The 22,419-nt window shown below is 46.1% G+C and overlaps 1 protein-coding gene across 2 annotated transcripts in view; it reads right to left on the minus strand.

The window, feature by feature from the left end:
* Window positions 1-22,419, minus strand: part of LOC146810620 (proton-coupled amino acid transporter 1-like) — a 444,495-nt gene that overhangs the window by 375,275 nt on the left and 46,801 nt on the right. The window lies entirely within an intron of this gene.

A 22,419-nucleotide genomic window follows, 5' to 3' on the forward strand; every position in this document is an offset into this window, starting at 1 on the left:
AAGCACGCAATTGGCCGAAGGCGGGTGCATGTCCCACCTTTTCTGAAAATGTTTACTCCCACAGCGTTTAGCGGTCGGGAGCGAGCAGCGGCACTCAGCGTGCCATCTGTTATGGATAATGTTACATTTCAAGACCTTGCAGCTTACCTTACAAGGCACGTTCCCTCCACCCCGGCCAAGGGACAGACCCCACCGCCACAAATGTGTGCGCTTCTTTTCCAGCACTCGCATTCATAACAATAAGATACTAACAAGGCGCATGCCCGCCACCCCGGCCAAGAGACAGACCCCACCGCCACAAGAGTGCGTGCTTCTTTTTCCAGCACCAGCATTTCATCTATGTCAGCACTCACTTTCTGCACCGTTATCTTTGTATTAGTATGGTATTGTCAAGACATTTGCTGTACTCTGTAGTTGGCCTCTATAGTCGCCTCTCTTTTCGGTACTATCTTAAAAATTAACCGCACCTTTTAATATTAGCATTTATTCAGCACCACGTTTGTGCTTCCTTTTACACCTCTGCTCAGCTGTGGTGCGTGCTACCTTTGACATCTCTGCATAGTACACAGCTGTGGTGCACGTTTCCTTTCCCCACATTGCTTTTGGTGCTTGCTCGATCCTGGGGTGTAACGCAGGCCCTTGCTGGCGGCTTAATTTGAGCCGGTGTGCACATGGGCACTTAATTATAATAATTGATTTTTGTGCGTGCTTGCTGGCACCGGCTGCTAAATAATGCCTCTGCGCAGCTGTGGTGCGTGCTACCTTTGACATCTCTCTACAGTGCACAGCTGTGGTACGTGCTTCCTTTCCCCATTGCACAGTATACAGCTTCAAAATTGACCGGACCTTTTAACATTTGCGTTGTTTCAGCACCGTGGTGCGCGCTTCCTTTTTCACTTCTGCGCAGCTGTGGTGCGTGCTACCGTTGACATTTAAGTTCTATTATGTGACATGAACTGGTGCATTTATCTCACACCTCCCGTCTAAGAGCCTAGTTAAGCGGTAAATTTCTGCAGCTGCCTTCATACATCTCCCCTTCCTCTACTTGGGCTCAATCTCCACCCCTCTCCCCCCCCCTTTTTTCTTGACTTACCTGTCTTTCCTGGTCCACTTATTACACGCATATAGATGGAAATGTATGTATCCTTCTATTCCCAGCACTGCAATTTAAATAATACGTAACCTGATCCTGAAGATGGCCTAACAACTCTGCAGCCCGAAACGCCTTCGACTTCCACAGTGGAACTCATGGTGCCCCCATTGGCGGATACCCTACTCACTTATGTATTCAAGTACTATTGATTGCTTGGGTATCCTAAACATGTAAAAGAGTTTTTTTCAAATGGTCTCTGGTTGCGCCCACCACTATCGCTGTATATACCACGTCACTTGTCTCTTGCGCCATCACAAAACTTCATGAGCACTAGTGCACAGTATCTTTGAAGGTTACATGTCATTCAATGTAACACAGTGCTACCGCCTCATGTGCTTGTACATATGAAGTTTAATATGTCCAACATGTCTATCAATTGAAATACAATTTACCTTTACAAGAAAATGTCTCCCTGGTTTTCTCCCCCTTTGGATTTAATCGATTGCAATTAATTGTGGCACATATACTTGTACGCAAAATAATACCGAGGTGCGCACATGGGCACTTAATTATTAGCACTTGCTTTTTGTGCGTGCTTGCTGGCACCGGCTGCTAAATAATGCCTCTGCGCAGCTGTGATGCGTGCTACCTTTCACACCTCTGCACAGTGCACAGCTGTGGTGCGTGCTTCCTTTCCCCCCCATTGCACAGTACACAGCTTAAAAATTGACCTCACCTTTTAACATTCGCGTTTTTTCAGCACTGTGGTGCGCGCGTCCTTTGACATCTCTGCACAATGCACAGCTGTGTGTGCTGCACAACATTCACAATGCTCTACAACACATATTAAAAGCATTAACAAAGCCAATAGCTCTGTCTAAACACTTATAACGCTCCAAAGGCGAGATCTATTGGCTATGCCAATGCTTGTCCTTTATTGTTTGTAAAAGGTGTGTGAGCAGGTGCTTTCTTGCTGTGTACTTCCTCATCTACCTACAAGATCAGTTAAACCTTTGTAGTGCAGCTTCTCCGAAACACCAAGAAAAAGTTTCGGAGTCAGCTCGGTATAGGACTCTAAATGTTTGTGGGTCTGCAACTGTATTTGTTCTCAGGGCCATTTTCTCTGGAAGTGCCAGGTTCGGCAGTCTTTTGGCAAAGGGTAGTGGGAGTATCAAACGATTTTATTGGGCTAGTGTTTTTTTGCTACTTCTATCATGTTTGTGTGTGGAAAATGCCCCCCACCCCCATTCCATCCCACCACCCTGGAAGTGTCAAACTTGAACAGACTGTTAATTTATACTATATTATTTGCTGCTAGGAAACTACTTGTAATGTTGTGGGTAAAAAAAGTCATCAATCTATTGCTTTGAGAAATAATATTCGCACAAACATATCTGTCTCTGAGTACAGTGTTTTGCAAGTGATGCCAGTCACAGGTAGCATATTGAAACTCATATGTAACACTTGAAACAATCATGTTCCTAGGCATAGTGGAATTATAAGGTTTAGGAACTAACCCATGTTCTGTTTCTCTCTTTTGCCTTCTGTTTCGAAATTATAGGTACTTTTGACCTGACACATCCGAGTGGTTAAAATATACCCACTCTACTGCCGCGCAAATAGCGACAGTTCACTTTCACTGGTCCTGAAGAAGGCCCCGTAGACCCTGCTGGGCGTAATGGGGCTGAAACATGTCGCCCTCACATACGGACTTCTCTAGTGCGTAAGTTAAGTAACACGATCTAAATATGCACACCTTTTGTTTTTAACTTCTTCCACATCCCCACACAATTAATAAATTTACTAAAATGAGGATGCAGAAAGAATTTTAACCTCACTTCACATGAGCACTTTACTTTTCCCCTTTTTTTAGTCTCTGTGCACTACTGTAGTATCAGTGGTTTTTCCTCCACGTGGAGGTCAGCATGCCATACCAAAAAATAACCCTATGATGATGCTGTCACATTATGAGTAGGCGCAGAACCAAGATATACCGATCCACCTGCTTACGTGTATGAGGGTTTTTTTTTAATGAAAGGTACAAACCGTTTTTGACCCTGGTGACACAGGTACAAGTGACTTACCACTTCCACAGCTATCAACCGGGAACAGGCAGCAATTGACGAGACCCTCACAATGGAGGAGATCCAGGAAGCTATATCTGGCTGCTCTCAGGAAAAACCCCCAGGCCAGACTTCTCCCCAATAGAATATTACAGATATCCTCTCACCACACCTCCTCACTTTATACACAGAGGCAGCTCTATCACCCTATCTCCCTTATTAACACAGAAATGAAAATCTTTGTGAAAATCTTTACAACTAGAGTCCAACAGGTTATCTCAAGTCTGGTCCACCCAGACCAGTGTGGGTTTATGCCCAACTGAGGCACTCTGCACTGTATAAGCCAAAAAGAAATTGCACAAGCACAAGTCCATGAGATACCAGACTCTTGAGCACTTCTGTTCCTTCACTTGAAGAAGCCCTTCGATTCGGTGAACTAGGGCTTCATGAAGATAGTACCGGTCAGAATGGGCTTTGGACTCCAACTACGTACTTATATTAACCTCTTATACTCCCAACCCACAGCCTGGGTGCTGATTAATGGGGTACTCTTAGATCCTTTCCCAACAAGCAGAGGGATCCGAAAGGGATGTCCCTTGTCACCCCTTCTGTTCGCCCCCACCATTGAACCCCTCGCCTGCCCAGTGCGTTATGAGTTTCAAATATCTGGGGATTCACATCTCCCTTATAACTGAAATGGCCTGGAATCTCAACATGACACCTTTCCACACCTGCACGAGAATGGACCTGCAGCTCTGGGTGCACCTTCCACTTAACCTCCTGGGTCGCGTGGCCCTATTCAAGATAATGGTTCTCCTATGCTGCCTGTACATCTTTCAAGCCTTCCAATTGCTAATCTTGACCGGTGGATTGCCTGTGCCAAATTCCGCCAGGTGGTGTATGCTGGAGGGGTGGTGATGGAAGATCTCTAGATGTACTACAGAGCCACACAAATATTGGTGATTAATGATTGGCTAACCAGGGGGTGGGATGACCCTGGATACCAGACCAAACTTGCCTTACTGAACCTGGATAAAGTCATGGGACTGCTCTACAGTGATCCCATTCCTAAACACCTTCCCGAGGTGACCAAGGCAGTCTTCCATAGCTGGTGAGCAGCACTACGGTACATGGAATGGCACAACATACCACCCCATCAGCCTCCACTTTGGCAGGGTCACCGCCTTCAACATACCTCCTTCCTTTGAGACTTCTAGGCATGGTACAATGTAGGTATTACAACCCTCGTAGACGTATCGGAACGGGACCACATGAATTCCTTTCAGGGCCTTCAGGTAGAATATGCCCTTTCCAAAAGACAATTTTTTAAGCCCCTACAGAACAGACATACACTCACGTGTAAGGACGAATTTAAAGCGCTTTTGGAGCACAACCAGCTGGAAGCTCAACTACTGATGGGGAAGATGGGAAAGGGAGGGGTGACACGTATCTATAATACTATGATTAACAATTCTCCTGACGTATTTGCCCTGTCGAGGAGGAAATGGAAAGCTTGGGTGGTCCCCATAGACGATGTTGACTGACAGTTGGCCCGAATAGCCCCCGTAAGATAGCTGTGTTCTCCGATTTACGACTCGACCAATTGAACTACCTTCAATGCACATACATTACACCTTTGAAAATGTGGCAGACTGGGAAGTTACACACTAACACTTTCTTTCCTGCCCCAGATGTGGACTTTTTCCATACGACATGGCTGTGCCCCCGTATCAAGTGATACTGGAAACAAAGAGCAGACTCCCTATCCCAGGTCCTGAGGTTCATAATCACGCTGTCACTAAAAGAGGCCCTGCTGGACGTTTTGGACGATCTTGGTAATACCAGAGGGGAAAGGTACCTCATTAGGATGGCTATGGTAGTGGTGAAAAGGGACATTGCCCGTAGATGGAAAATGACTATTGCACCGATAGTGGCCGAATGGAGTAAGGGGATGGGTTGGTGCACAGCACAAAAGAAGCCTATATTTGAGGCATGGGGGCTGCCCCCACAAACATGAATGAATATTGGGGTTGTGGTTGGACCATTATGGTCTATGGGTCACTGCATAAATGGCATTGTCTGTAATCCAGATACCATGATGCATGTGGTTGGTCGGAGAGGGTACGGTTTGTATATTCAAGCACTGCACTGTTCTGAAATCAATAAAACCGGTTTAAAAAAAAAAAATAAGACAGTTACTAGCAAAGGTTGGTCTAAGGCAAACGCCTCACCATCACTGTTTGTCTGGTATTCTCAGTATCCCCAATAAGTATGAGGTATTGGTGTGAAGCGATGATATTGATTCAACTTTGGAGTTGTAGGCTGCAAGCCTAGGCCAAATAAGGGGCAGTTTTATTCAAAGTTTAACATCTTCCTCCAATCCTGAGGAAGTGAATTTTGATCTTGGTGGGTTTTTCCAATTTTGTGCTCACAGGTCAGACCAATCAGAAATGTTCAAGGTCCTTTTGTTTATTGCAGACAGAGTGGTAAGCCACAGACCACCTGCAAAATAGGAAAGGGTGAACCATATTTTAATAAAGGAAATGATTGCCAATTCGTCACCACCCACTAGTTTTGTAAGGAAGCTCTAAGGTAACGGAAAGCAGTAACATCCACTTTGGGCAAAGAGCAGCAGACAGAGAAGCCCTACAGTCTAGTGCAGACATGCACACAGGGTTCAAGATCCCAGATCCAAGATCCTACAAACAGGGAACATGTTGAAAAGAGAAGTACAGAGGGAAACATGTCGAGGCAGTATGCTGGGCCATCTTGCTCCCCCAAAAGTATTTTATTTTTTGGCGGTATGGGCAAGTGGAGCAAGCCACATGTCCCCTTAGATAGTTTTTGGGAGAGATAGAAAGCGGCATGCAGTGAGGGCTGGAGATAACCAACAAAGACAACATGTTTTATTGAGGAGACGCACAGAGTGCTGCAAGCAATCTGTCACCCCATTCTGCCCTACGCCGAACAAAAGTAGATATTCTTTTAATGGGTAAGAAATTATGTACAGGTGGCCACCAGCCTCAGCCATCAACCTTTGAGGGGGTTAAGGGGTCTAAGCCAGTCCCTACCAGCAATTGCTAACTTGACTATTTTGGAAATCTATGAATACAGTGCGTTCTCAAGCAGCGAGGTAGCCAGAACAGTGTGCAACTTACCTCCTTGGTGTAGCAGAGTAGTTTTCGTGGACAACAGGCAGCTTCTGCTTCTGTCACGCCTGGCCTGACACAGGGGATGAACACAACCTTGAAGAGACTGATGAAGAAGAACCAAAGCCTCCACCATTAGTCTCTTGAAATTTGTGACTGAACTAAACCACAAAGTTCCCTTTGTATCTGAACCCCTCGCCAGCCAATGAAATTGTTTATTGGTAGAGGAGGCAGAAAAACTGCTGATTACAAGATGACAATGACTTAAGGCCAGTGAAAATGAACATCGGTTATAAATGTTTAGGTAAATTTGATCATAAACAGGTGTTCATGTACTGCACCTGCAGGTTCACGGGTGAATTGAGCAGGAGCAAAACAGGATTATGGTGAAGCATGGAAAAACCATTGGTCATCCTCACCTTTCTAAACGTGTGGGTAGGAAGCAGGACACTCAACATATGCTGCATGGAGATCCTAAAAATGCAGGTCTGCTGACTGGACTTCATTCGGATGCTTGAAATTTACTCTTTGATATCAATTAAGGTAGGCCATGTTCCTCAAGCCAGGTAAAACTGCATGCCATTTCTGCTATAGACTAGAGGCCTTCACTTATTGTGTTTTTGTAGATGGTTATCTCTTACTGTAACATTTTTATTTTGTTCTAAGAGACAAGTCTAAGTTGATCATTCATATCCAACTTAACGTATCTGATGGAGCCTTCCAGCTGCAGTAGGTGTCGTAGTTCTGCCCAAAGTGGCACCGTCGGCACCAGAAGAGACGTGCACAGTGCCTATAGGCATCACTCCACCACGCGGATGTCAGTTCTTTTCTATAAGCACCAGCCAGGGAAGATCCAGAGATGCTATCCTCAGTCATTTTTAGACTGACTCCTTTTCGACTTTTTGTCAACGTTTTCTTCCAAGATATTTTCTCCTCGTTGGCAGGTATGTCAACTAGAAAAGCAGGCTTCAAGCTCTGCAGCACCTGTCACCAACAGATGTCGGTGACAGATCCAGTGACCATGACATAAGGACCTTCATCAACTGCCATGCCATGCACACAAAGGCCTTAAGGGAGTGGGGACAAGACCTCCTGCTTGAACTGCAATAACAAACGGAACACGTTCCGAACTTGGGCTGCCACCCGGTCCGCAACAAGTGCGGTTAGAGTCCGACGTGGGGGGGACTTCCAATCAGAAGTGGTCGAAATAAAGTCACTGTCCTACATCACAGTGAATGCTCCATATCACCTATCACAGTACTAACATTCATCCAAGTGCCAATGAGATAACGTATTGCCCCTCGTAACGGGAGGTGTAGATACTTTATAGTTAATAGTGAATCTCCTCAAGGCGATGGGCACATATCAACCAACACAATCATGAGGAAATAACGGTAGGCCCCCTAAACACGCAGGTAGCCCAAAGGAAGTGGACATACAATACACTGGTGCCGCGCGACAAGACCTTAATCTGCTACGGGCGCAGCGTCGCCAAATCAGACACATTACCACAACATCATCAATGGCTGATGAAGCCACTCCTAGCGTGCCAGCAGCAAAAGCGCATTAGACATGGGAAAACAGACAAAATGCAATCAAAGCTGCAGTTTGACCGGCGTAAACCATGAGGGCTATGAAGCAAAGTTCAGGAGGCCCCTAGCACAAACGCAACCCCTCAGGAAACAGAGCTATGGATGACCGGAGGCAAATCCTTATCACAATGCAATCCACCCTGAATACTATTGATGGCAAACTGGACTTGTCTTACATATCGAGTTGACTGAATGTCAAAAAGGTTAGACAAGCATGAAGAGCGACTAGATACTGTAGAACGCAGGGTGTCTGAAACAGAAGACACTCAGCATACGGCTGTGGAACACCAAAATAAATTTGAAAAAGCCAAATGGCTCTGCTGCAGTCCAAAATAGAGGACTTGGAGGCGCGCTCTTGGTGCAATAACCTCAGAATCACAGGAATTGCACAGTCTATAAACACTGGCAACTTGGAGAGATTCACAGAAAAGCTGCTCACGGACTTGCTAGGTAGAGAGTCCTTCTCCGAAATGTTCATAGTGGAGAGAGCACACAGATCGCTGGCGCCACCTCCCCCTCCAGGCGCATGACCCCAGCCTATTATAGCAAGACTCCTCAATTATAGAGACCAGGATGCAGAACTGCGTTGCTCATGGGAACTACGGACTCTCAGGTATGAAAGCTCAGAGATCTCCTTCTACACGAACTGTACAATGCAGGTCCACGAAGCAAGGAAGAAATTTATGCCTGCGAAAAGGAAACTTCAAGAACTAAACATCATGTACGAAATGTTATACCACGCCCGCCTGCCCTAAGATAACCATTGACAGCAAGCCAAAAATATTTGGGGACCCAAAAACTTTACAACAATACCTGCAGCAACAAGAAAGAACAAGCACCAGGCGAAGATCTCCCAGAGGGGACCCTGACGATCTGGAACAAGCTACTGGTCTAGACGACCCCGAATAACACTCCTGGCTGTGCGACTCACCTACACTGAACTAATACTATACAAGATAAGTGGGATATTTGATTTTAAGAGACGATTTTACAGGCTGGAAGGGTGTATATTAGTTTTGCATAGCAACCCCACTGTAGTTAATCAAAAAAGAGTAGAAGGTAAATGAGTTATGAGATGTTAAATAGATAACATCTTGCAGACACACGGATAATAGTAAACAAGCAGCCACCCTGCAAACACAGATGAAGGGCTTTTCGGGGGTGGATAGGGGGAAGGTTTCAAATGATGGTTATCTGCACAGACACACCACCAGTGAACATCCACAAGACGTCAGCACATACCTTGAGGAAAGATAGTAGACTGTACTATGGCACAGACCACTATAACGCTAACATTACTCGAATGGAACATCAGGGGAATAAACAATCCACGGAAGACTAGACAGGTGATAGCATACCTCGACCACCATGGCATAGAGGTGGCCTGTCTTCAGGAAACACACCTCATTAAAACAGCGTTGAAATGGGGGCACCCGGTGGGCGTCTGTACGTATAGCATCCTCCTACTCAACGTACGCCCATGGGGTACTGGTACTAGTCAGAAGAGGCCTCTCATTTACATTGCTACACACACTCACGGACACTCAGAGCTGCTACAATATAGTTTAGGGGAACTTAAGTGGGACGGTGCTAACTCTAGCAAATAGCATTTTTTGCACAAAAATGAGCAAAATTACAAGAACTAGTGCCAACAGATATTGTGGGGTGGTGACTTCAGTACATGCATAGACCCAGCCACGAGCAATGATAAATACGGTAAGCAAGAGTCCAAAGTGCTTAGAGACTGTATGGAAGAGTGAGAAATTATTGATCTATGGAGGTTGAGAAACCCGAATAAGCGAGAAGGCACATGCACCTCTACGGCACAGAATACATGTTCAAGAATAGAATACTGGATAGCAACACAAGGGGTTAGCACATAGATGGCTTCAATAGATCATCTACCCAAGACGCGATCAGACTATGCACCCGTCCGCCTAGTGCGGACACTCCCCACACACACTCCACGTCAGTTTGCATGGTGCTCTCCAACAGCAGCTATGCTAGATCAAGTTTATAACTGTTGTAAATAACTCTCAAGAAACAGCAAGAGTAGAAGTGCCAGTTTATTCCTGTGGATCCTACGGCCTCTCACACGAGAATGCCAACATTCTAAGAGGAGCTTCGCTCCAACATTCTAAAGATGGAACAGCCCATAAGGCGAGGACAAGGAGGGGGGGAAGGGGGAAGAGGAATGCAGGACTAGAATACAACACATCTCCCTGCGAGGCAGAAAATTTTACACAAGACTAAAAATATATACAGTTGGAAATGTCACTGGCCAAACAGAAAGAAAGCGCACAACAGTGCTATAACTTTCCAAACATAGTCAGAAGGAGAAATGCATCATCGCAATCCCACCACAGCTCAATACCCATAACTGGAGGCTAACTAACCCTAATGAAGAGGAGAGAGAGACCCAAAGAAGCTTATGGTCCCATTTCGTAGTCAGAATGCCAACTCGGAGGTTTACATATCCTAGCCCCTCTGAGTTTCCCCCCCATAGGCGTTTCAGGACTGTGATCTTTACCACAGGTGGGTTTGGATCCAGTAGTGCTTGGACACTTCGCTATGTTGTCCATACTCCACGTGCCTCCATCTTCCAGCACCACCGAATTGTTGTTGACCCGCGTTATCCTCAGTGGTTTAGAAAATGAGGAGATCTTGGCCTTAGACAGGGACGGCTTCTTAACGACCACCCACTGGCCTTCACTCCATCTTTTTTGTGACACTCCCCAACGCTGGTCGTACCTGTGCTTGTACTTTTGTTGATGCTTGTGAGTATCTTCCGACACAGCGTCTCTGTCCACCCACACGGGAGTTCCTCCATTTAGCCAGTTGGGAGTGAGTTTGGAACCCGGGTTTCTCCCTTTGAGAGATATAAACGGTGACACTCCCGAGACCGCATTGGGTGATGTATGATATGACCACAGCATTTTCCTGATGGCTTCCTCTACCGGAATCTGGGAGCTCAAAGCAAGCTGGATGGTATCCTTTAACATTCTGTTTGCCCTTTCCACCAATCCATTGGCTTTGGGACAGTAGAGCGGGGCCTTGATGTGTGAAATGGACAGTGTGGACATGAACTGCTTCATTTCCTCTGAAGCGAATTGAACTCCATTGTCTGTAATTATGACACCTGGTATACCCTCCTTAGAAAAGGCGTCTCTTAGGAAGTTCAACAGCGACGCAGTAGTGATAGACGATACCAGTCTTGTTACAATCCAATGAGAGTGGTAATCTATGAGAACAAACATGAATCTATGGGCTTGGTTCAATAAATTCAAAGGCCCAATTATGTCCAATCCTAATTTTTCCCATGGTACAGAGGGTACCTCCACGGGAATCAAAGGTGCTTTGCGGACACTCTTGGTTTTGTCACAACTACTACAGGCTGTGCAATTCTTTACTTGATCCTCCACCAGCGAATCCATCCCGGGGAACCAATAGTGTTGCCTGATTTTGCTCTTCGTCATGCTCCTCCCTGGGTGGCCTTCATGGGCAATCTGTATTACCCTTTCATACATGTCTTTTGGAGGGATGATTTTATTTCCTCTGCAAATTTGGTTCTCAACCATGGATAATTCGTCCCGCACCGGCCAAAAATGGCGCATGGACTCTGGCACCTCCTGCTTGTTAACAGGCCAACCCTTGCTTATCAAATTCCTCAGTGTTGCGAAATCGATGTCATCTCTCATGGATTTCTCCCACTCCTCTCGATTGATGGCTGGTATTTCGACTAAAAGGATAGTCTCGTCTGGTGGGTTTTGTATCAGGTTCCCATTGGTCCTTGGTAGTCTGGAGAGACAGTCCGCTACTCTATTTTCACTTCCAGGGACATATACCATGGTGTAGTTGAACCCTTGTAGACTCAGTACCCATTTAGATATACGAGGAGTGGTATTTTCCAAACGTTTAGTGGAGAATAACGGTAGTAAGGGTTTGTGGTCCGTCCTCAGTACAAACGGAATGCCCCATAGGAAATACTTGAAATGGTTTATGGCCCAGTAGCATGCCAAAGCTTCTTTTTCTATTGTCGAGTAGTTCAGCTCGGCATCTCTCAGAGTTCTAGAAGCAAAGGCGATCACCGTTTCTTGGCCGTTAGTTCTCTGCGTCAGGGAAGCTCCCAAACCCTTCGCGCTGGCATCTGTGGTGAGAGTAGTTTTAGCATTGGGGTTGAAAGCCCTCAGAATTGGTGCATCAACGATGGCTTCTTTAATGAGTTGGAAAGCTGATTGGTGATCTTGTTTCCAATCAAATTCCGACCCCTTCTTCAGCAACTCTCTGAGGGGATGCACATGGTCCGCAAAGTTTTTGATGAACTTAGACATGTACTCCGCCAACCCCAGGAATGATTTGAGTTCATCCTAGTTTGTGGGTGCAGGGGCTAGTTTGACGGAGTCCACCAAACTGGATTTAGGTTTGATTCCCTCGCTTGAGATGGTGTGGCCTAGATAGACTACTGATTCCACCCCTATTTTACATTTGTCTTTCTGAGTGGTGAAACCTGCCTTACTAAGTCTGGTCAACACTGCTTCCAGAATTCTATTGTGCTCCTCCACTGATGAACCATGAATCAGGATGTCGTCCTGGAAGCAAAGAACGTTTTTTAGCCCTTGTAGTATGTGTTGCATGACGCGTTGAAACACTGCTGCCGCAGATGCCAGGCCAAAAGGCAATCTTGAAAACTGATAAGCTCCGTGCGGGGTTATGAAGGAGGTGAGGGGCTTAGAATCTGGGTGGAGAGCGACTTGGTGGTACGCCGAGGATAAGTCTAGGACCGTGAAGACTTTGGCCCCATGGATGGCCGATAGCATTTCATTGATGTTGGGGAGGGGATGTCGGTCGACCCAAATGTTAGAGTTCAAGTCCCTGAGGTCCACACACAGACGAATCCCTTTGTTACCCCCTTTTGCAGCTACCACAATGGGCGCCAACCATTCAGAACTCTCGATCCTCTCAATGATCTTGCACTCTTCCAATCTGTCCAGTTCCTTCTTAAGCGGTTCCCTCGTCAGCAGTGGGATAGACCTGGGCTTGTGGATGATCGGTCTGGCATTGGCCTTCAGTTTGATTTTGTGGAGAAAGCCTTTTAGGAGTCCGAGTTTGTCTGTAAACACCTCTGGGAAGCGACTGCAGATTTCCATTCCAACATTGACCCTGTCGATCAAGTACACGGGTTCCGGTGCATTGGGGTCCAGTTTGATTCCCAGATCCTTTTGGTGTTTCCACCCTAGAAGGTTGGACCCATTCCTTGTGATGTAGACCTTTCCCACGGTTGATCTGTCCTTAAAGTTAATGTTCATGAGTCTCATTCCTACTAGTGGTATAGGATCCTGATTATAACCCCCAGGTTTGATGTCTGGAGGTAAGAGGCTGGACGCACTAGTTCCTGAATTGGCCAGGAATGTGGCTTCATTTACGAGGGTATATGGGGAACAAGAGTCAGCGTATACCTCATACTTAACGTTGTCCAAAAATATCTCGCACTTGGGGTAGGCAGTGTTGCTGCATTCTGAAAAATTGGATACCTGAAAAACTATATCCTCGCTTGGTTGTTGATGGTCCAACTCACTGCTTATCATGTGGGTGACACTGTTTTTTTGCACTGTGGCAGAATTTTGAAAAATGGCCTCTTTTCTTGCACTTGCTGCATAAAACCCCCCTTGCTGGACAGCTTGCGTTGTTGGCCAGATGATTGGGATTTCCGCACCTGTAGCATTTTGGCTTATTTCCTGATGTGGTCTGTACTTCAGGACTGGAAGGCGAAGGTTTGTGTTTGTAGTCTCTACTGGAGATCTTGTGTATGTTGTTTTCCGTTACTTGTTTCACCTCCACGGCTTCTTTCATTTCATTCATACAGTAAGCTGTGTGTTCTATGCTCTTAGCAATGTCAATGGCATGTTTTAAGTCAGGGGCTTCTGCGAGAAGTCTTTCTTGGATCTTCTTGTTGCAGGTACATCTTACCAGCTGATCCCTAATTAGTGACTCGGTCAACATTCCAAACTCACACGTCGAGGCTAAACCTCTCAGAATGGCAATGTAATTTATCACTTTCTCATTTTTCCCTTGAATGCGCAAAAAGAACTTGTGGCGTTCTAATACAATATTGATTTTATCACCAAATTGGGCTTCTAGTTTCAACAATGTTAACTGATACACGTCAAATTGGGCCTCCCCCTCGCCCTCAGCACCCACATTTGCACCTTCAACAATTGAATCAGGCAGGTCATCAAAAATATCTCTCCCTTGCTTCCCCAGGTTATGCAGAAGGACATGTTGTTTTCGCATAGCAGAAAACCTGTCACCCCCAATTGCAATTAGGTACGATTCAAACAGATTTACCCATTTTTTCCATGGGATCACCGGATCCCCACTCTCATCCAGAAATGGAGGGGGTTGAGACATTGCGAATGCAGACATAGCGGAGTATGAAAGGAAAACGTAGAGAAGAAAACGACAGAAAAGAAAAATAAAAGAAGTAGGATGAAATGAGGGAAGAAAAGAAACGAGTGGCAAAGCTAATGATGGAGAACCAAATAGAAGAATATGTGGCCGCACAACGTGGAACCACCTTACGCAATAAAACAGGCAGGAGGCAGAGTACAGAATGAAAGTACCGAAAATTTCATGAGCTGAGCCTGTCAGCGAAAACTTCACCACAGGCAGAATGAACTATGAGGAATACAAAATTAAAGTGTGCTATAAAATTTCCCAGCAGGGGGAGCAGTGTTAGGGAAGCCAGGGAGCAGTGTCTGTCTACTGAGTAACCTCACTGGAGTTCAGTCAGCGGGACCACGGGAACGCCCGGAAACAGGCAGTCCTTGATGAGGAAACTACGTCGTCCCAGCTCTGACAGGAAACGAAACTTTTCCCTCTGGAACCACCCTCGTGAAGAGCAGCACAAGCGTCCCCTTTGACACACACCTCCTGAAACGGCATACAATCGAGGGGAATGATACTCAGCGGGCAGCCTGTGACAACGCTCGAGACTTCTGAGGCAGACGGGAGGTCCTATGGGAGCGAGCGGCCGGGAACAGAGTCTAGAATGAAAGGCAGCACAGCGCTACACTCATCCACAACGCTGGCAGGGTCAATTCAAGTGGAATTAACGCTACGGCCTCCGGAGCAACTGACGATGCCTTCAGCTCCGCCACAGCTTGCACAACGCCGATCCCCTCATACGCTCTTTTCCATCACTCGGGAACTCACCACGCTCCGTTTGGCAAGATGGCACAGGTCGCGTAACAGCTTCACGACAACGGGCGGCAAACCAGGAAACGCCGGTCATCGAGGTTGCCAGGACCCGCAGGCAAAGAGTCTCCACGGAATAAACACCAAGGAGAGTCCCAGCAATAATGACAGGAACCACTCTTCAGCAGCCAAGAGGAGCACGCCAGGAAACTTGACTGGCCACACTCCCGTGTAAAGTCAGTAGCTGTGCAGGAACCAATCTCCCTTGAATAAATCCACCGCCAGGAAGGATGAATGAGAGGCAGAAGACACTGGGGGTAGGATCCAACCGTCCCCAGCACGGTAAGGTAACTCGTCGCCAAAATAACTGTTGTAAATAGCTCTCAAGAAACAGCAAGAGTAGAAGTGCCAGTTTATTCCTGTGGATCCTACGGCCTCTCACACGAGAATGCCAACATTCTAAGAGGAGCTTCGCTCCAACATTCTAAAGATGGAACAGCCCATAAGGCGAGGACAAGGAGGGGGGGAAGGGGGAAGAGACACGCTATTGTAGACTTCTTTGACCACAACTCCAGGACAGTTGCTAGTGCACAAACACTTTGGGAGGCATTTAAGATAACACTGGTATATTAAAAGATATAGGTCAGCAACTGAGAAAATTAGAAAATTAAATCCAGACACTAGAGAAGGAGTATGCTCGGACAACAAATATTGTAATACTTCCTGATAATCAGAAACAAAATGACTGCCTATCAGGAACAAGCAGACAGCGAGGTAAAATACCTTTCTCGCAGACTACGGGGAATGCGGTCGTCCGAGCCGCTCCCTGGCAGCTAAAATACAAATCCTCAACACTCCTACAGAAATCGTACAGATCACTGATGTGCAAGTAAGACATACTATGACACCATCTATAATAGAGAGATTTATGGAATACTATACACAGTTATATTCTACACAGCTGGCCACATCGGAGAATGATATTGCTGAATATTTAGACAACATAGCCCTAGCCTGGCTCTCTGATGCCCACAGAGAATATTTTATGCAACCTATAACAGAAGACGAAATCAAAGAGGCAATAAAAGTCCCCCGAAAAAAACAAGGCCCGGGAACAAATGGTCTCCCGAGCAGATTTTATAAAGAATTCAGTGACTTACTGACCCCCTCGCTTGCTCGAGATGTGCAAGGGGGCCCATGAGGAGGGATCGCTCCCACCCTCCCTACGGGAGGGTTTATTAATAACATTACAACCAGAGAAAAACCCAGACCTTTGTGAATCTTACAGATCCCTGTCCCTTTTAAATACAGTTGCCAAAATATTAGCAAAAGTATTCGCCCTCAGACTACAATCTCTAATGCAAAACCTAATTCTACCAGACTATTCCAGATTTATTCCAAAGCACTCCACAACGCACAACCTAAGTACTATATTTGCGCTCTTCCATTAAGTTCATCTGGAACTACCTGCAGCTGCGGCTCTATTAGATGTGGCTCAAGCTTTTGATACAATAGAATGGTCAGTTATGTTCACTGTCCTCCATAGAAAGGGATTCCCACAAACGTTCCTCCGTTGGATTAAACTATTATATATACAGAGCCATGTGCTAGACGCCACATCAATGGCAACACTGCTAATCCCTTGCAGATTCATAGAGGAACTCGGGAAGGATATTCACTGTCACCATTATTACTCACATTAGCCCTTGAACCACTGGCATGTAAAATTTGACAAAAACATGCAAACTCAGCAGTACAATCCTGCCTACGACCCATTCGTATCTCATTATACGCAGATAACATGGTCCTATACACTCGGCATCCAGAAGATAATTTAAATCCACTAGTACAGGAATACACACATTTTGAACGATACTCTGGACTGAGTATAAATTGGTCCAAATCAGTGGTAATCCCACTGACCCCTGTACACCGCAGATCCAACTGGGCTCATCCCTACAATGGCACAGAGACCCAGTCAAATACCTGGGCATCTGGATACACAGAGATCCAGAACATGCGCTTCAAGAGAATTATGGGAAGGCCCTCACAAAACTCGAAACCCAGGTGGCCAGGTGGATATGACTGCCATTGTCAGTAGCAGACAGAATAGGGCTACAAAAAAATGGCAGTGCTACCGCGATTCTTGTACCTATTTGTAAATATACCCATCGCTCTCAACAGTTCTTCTGGAAGTTACTCTCATGCATGAACACCCTTACATGGGCAGGCCAACAACCTAGAGTTCGGTGGAAAGAGATCACACGTCCCTACTCCCAAGGTGGGTTTGGAGCCCCAGATTTGCACAATACGCACACAATTGGATACACCCACACAGTTATCTGCCGCACGTTGCTGTAGAAATGGATAAATCCCACCCGACTCCATTAATCGCTCTTGTATCACAATCAGGGCAGAGCACCCCTAGATCTGTGATAGACCCAGTACAAAGTACTATAGCAGCGTGGCATATGCTGGCACGCAGGGTTAACAAACTTCCGGTATACGCACCCACCATCCTGCTAATACACCATCCCAAAATATCAGTGACCCAAGAGCAAAAAACACAGAAGCTACTGGGCGAAATGGGCCTGGGTAAAATGGAGAAATTTTTCACAACTGCCAATTTACAACCTCATCAGAGGAGCTGCCAGATGGGACCCACACCACTAATGCATTTGGCATACCTTAGGCTATACGCTGAGACCAAAGACTTTTACTCCACGTTCCCTCAAGAACTACCCACTCATAATGCTCTACAGATGCTGCTCACTGCACCCACACACCAACGCCTCATAACCAAACTCTACAACACAGCCCAACATGAACGGCATAGACAAACCAAACAAACAAACACTAGCGAAATGGAATAGTGTGCTGGATGCGTCTCTATCCCTAGAGGAATGGGGTCAATGCTGTGTATTCATACAGATTCTCACACCAAACTGCAACCTACGTATCATCCATTTTAAATTACTACAACAAACATACTATACACCGGCACAGCTTCATAGATACAGCCTACGTACAGACGACAGATGCGTGCGTTTGAGGCACCACAAAGGAAGATTTACTACATGTGGCGTGGGCATTTCCCTCAGAGGTATTGGTAAGTAGTGACAAGTACCTTAGAAACCATACTCACAGAGACACTCCCCAATTCCCCACAGCTCTGTCGTTTGGGCCTCAATAAAATAAAACAACAACCTAGCTGGAAATTGCTGGCCATAGCCCTACTGGTGGCCAAACAACATGTTGCTATAAATTGGGGAAGCAAGTATGCACCAACGATCAAACAGTGGATAACAGATATGACATACAGTAGGGAACTACTTGAAACCTATGCAGAAGAGTTACCATCAGCCTCATGCCCAAGAGAGTTCTGGGGTCTATATGTACAATACTTACAATTTGAACAAACTGTATAGCCAGAGGAAGATAACCGATAGAGCCAATTGCATAATAAACTGCGATATGTATTGTGACTGCGATCACTACAATATTTTGTACTGTGCTGAAAAAGATACAATGTATAGTTGTATTAACTTCCAAGGACAATGTGTAAAACTTTGGAATTGTGTTATAAGCCTAACCATCAAAAAACTCAATAAATGTTTTTAAAAAAAAGGACAAAAAAAAAAGTCCTTCAGTCTGTTGAAGTCTTCCGATGAGACAAGGGAGCGTTGTCATTCAAGGCATGGCACCACATTAGAACATGTGCCTGGGCCGGCTCTGTGCTTTGCTGAGTTTCCGTGAGCAGGAGCATCAACTAGCCAACTCTGCTAATTTTATGAGACGCTGCACCTCGTATTTGGCAGGCCAATTGCTGATGGTGCACTCTCGGGTCCAGCGATCCGGACCACTGACAATTGTGCCACCTCGACTTTCCCCGGCACCGATATCGATGCTCCCAGCACTGCCGGTGCCGTCCCCATCCTTATCAATGACTAAGACACGGAAGGGTGTCATTCGATCCCAACTCAGGTGCTTACTGGAGCCATACCCTCCAGACTGGAGCCTAAGCTCTATATCCTATGGGCAAGGACTTGGAGATGATTAGTAGAAGCTACTGTACCTTGAAGAATACCAGCCCCTAGACGCGAACATGGACTGGTGTGAAGACTTGAAGGTCACCAGTGGCCTGAACACCTCTGCAGATACTGGAATGGTCTCTCCTCCTACTGTGGCTTTGGAGGAGGGGGCCTCTTTTACTAAGATGCTAGGAAGGGTGGCTAAAGTTCTGGACATTAGCCTCCTCTCAGTGGCAGTCAACACTAACGTCTTGACAGAAGTGATTCAGCAGTAAGTGACCTCCTCTGAACCACTTCTCCCTTTTGATGAAGCCATTACGGACATCCCGCTTTGGACCAGGTCCAAGTCCAGCACAGGGGCTCCTGTGGACAGGACAATTGCCTGCCGCTATTGCCCCACCCCTGGGGACCCCAATTTCCTCATGCAACACCCTACTTGGTGGTCCAAGCATCCACATCCTGACCTCCACAGGCTTGGACCAACAAGCTTTCCTCGGTAGGGTGTGGCGTGAGGAAATTGGGGTCCCCAGGGGTAGGGCAGGCAATTGTTTCCAATTGCTGGAACATGCTGCCGTTAGATCTGATGCAGGAATGGTTCCCCAGGGGTAGGTCAGACAATTGTTCCAAATTGTTGGAACATGCTACCGTTAGATCTGAGGAAGGAATGGTCCAAAACTATTTTCAGGAAGAAGTTAAAAACCTGGTTCTTTATACAACTCTAAAATGGTAATTTCTTAGAGTGAGCCCTCTGTAGCCACCGTCTTGTGTGGAATCCTAGCTTAGGGACACTTTGTTGGAGTAACCATTGCGCTTTACAAATGTCGAAATAAATAGAAAATAAATAAACCCTGGCACTTCAATACCTCCACACTGGATAGGGAATCCAAGAGGTTGGAACCCTTAAGCAAGAAAGTATTTCCTTGCACCAGCCTGGAACTGCGGACCGTGAACACTGTTTGCCATTTGGGCAGTTACTCCAATGGACAGTGCGATTCAGTAGCGCCCCTGCTGCCTATGGTCCCGGTGGAGGCCCAGGCCATACTCTCCCAAGCTATGGCAGATACAAGAGATGCAGCCACATTCTCGATCCAGTGTGGGCTGGACTCTACCGACCGGCTAGTAAGAGCGGTTTCTTCACCAATGGCCTTACAGTGCCACGCTTGGCTGAGAACATTTGGCTTTTAAGGCAAGCCTTGCTTATGGACATGCACTTTGATGGCTCCCGTCTCTTTGGAGACAAGGTGGGCTCAGTGATAGAGTGCACATATAACAACAGAGTGCATAAAAAAGGTCGAGGAATAAGTAATTTTTATACAGTTAAAGTGCAAATGTGCAAAGGCCTTTTATCCAAATCCAGATGTTATTCAATACCATAATAGCATTTAATCCTAAATCCGACCAGCAGGGTCGCTTGGTTTTAGAACCCCATAAAAACAGAATCCTGCAACTAAACCTGCATTAAAGTGTAGGGAAAAAAATGATGCTTTTGTATTGTTTTACGTAGGTTAGCATTCACGACGCCATTTGGTGTACAGGCGCCATTTTGTATCATATTTGAAACTAATTCTTTGCCATTTCCGAGAAACGCCCTTCTCTAGGTTATGATTCTTCAGAGAGACTTCTGCCACACTAATGAATGCACTGTTCTTATTAGTGCATACCTTTCTTGTAGATGTAAGACTTCTCCCACTTGTCTATTGGTGGGCACAGGCGGAATGGCCTTGACTGGTAGGTAATGTGTGCCCCGGCTTCAGAACCCAAACCTACTCCTTTATAATTTACTGGTTAGCTGTCTCCCCTTGGAAAATTCCATGGTGGGTGTGCTTTCATTGGTGTCAAAATGTATATAATGTATTGTTATACTTGCTGAGGTCAGAGTCTCTCTCTTCAGCAGACAGGGCTCCGCTCTGAGCGAACTTTGAGTAAACTGTTATTGGTTTGTATTCTTTACTGTCTGACCGACTCCTCCTTTCGTAAAAGGCAGAGAGATGGTCGTGAGTGACACGAATCGGGCCACTTCCAACAAATGACATTTGCATAGTACATTCTTAAACTGCTACGATAGACTTTATGTACAGGAAATGAGAATCACCAAATAGATCTTGCGATTCCCTGCCTAGATACCTTCTCAAATGGATATTTAGCTCATATAAATCGCAAGAGCCTCTAAAAGCGCCCAGAAAGCTGTGTACTTTGTAGAATTTATAACCCTTCTGGCATAAGCTTACTCAAAAGCACTAACCCTTTTGAATTTATGAAGCCATATCTTAAACGTTGGGACACTGGTTGAGTGCCAATGTTGTAAAAATCAGAGATCGAGCTACTGCTGCTGCCACAGCAATAAAATATTGGAAATACTAATTTCATTTTTGAGTAGCACCCAACGCCCCAAACATCACAACCATTGCTTCTGGCTGAATAGAAACTTGTAGCGGCAACAAATGATGGACGGAATGCTGAATGATTCCAACATTCTCCCCAGTCAAGAGATTTGGGTTTAAATCCATCGTTCTTTTGCTCACTACGCCACCCGAGTTTGGACCCAGCCATATGGTCTTGACCCTATGCCTCATGGGAACAGTCCAGACCGAAGTGCCAAGCCAGGTCCTCCCTGGACTGGAAACAAGCATCCTGGGACCAGTTTCAGGGTATGTCACCCTTCATCAGCCAGGCTAGCATGAATCCAGTGGCACAGTGAGCAAGGGACCCAAGTCTGGGCATATCCTTCCCACTTAGGGCGAAAAGTGTAACTGCAACAAATGATGGACGGAATGCTGAAAGATTCAAACATTCTCCCCAGTCAAGAGATCTGGGTTAAATCCATCGTTCTTTTGCCCACTACGCAACCCCAGTTTGGACCCAGCCATATGCAAATCAGTCTTGACGCTGTGCCTCATGGGAACAGTCCAGACCGAACTGCCAATCCTGGCTGATGAAACCCCAAAACCGGTCCTAGGATGCTTCTTTCCAGTTCGAGCAGGACTGGTACTGGTAGTTCGGGCTGGACTGTTCCAATTTGGCACAGGGTCAAGACTGATTTGCATATGGCTGGGTTCAAACTGGAATGGCATGGTGAGCAAAAAGAAGATGTGTTTAGGCCCTGATGTCTGTACTGGGGTGAATGTATGACATTGTTCTGCATTCTGTCCATCAATTGTTGTTTTTACATTTGTCACCCCGAGTGGGACGGGTATGCCCAGACGTGGGTCTCGTACCCTCCATGCCACTGGAGTCAAGCTATCCTGGCTGATGAAGGGCTAAACCCCGAAACTGGTCCCAGGATGCTTGTTTCCAGTC

Source organism: Triturus cristatus, chromosome 7, assembly GCF_964204655.1.
Source record: "Triturus cristatus chromosome 7, aTriCri1.1, whole genome shotgun sequence".
Lineage (NCBI taxonomy): Eukaryota > Metazoa > Chordata > Amphibia > Caudata > Salamandridae > Triturus > Triturus cristatus.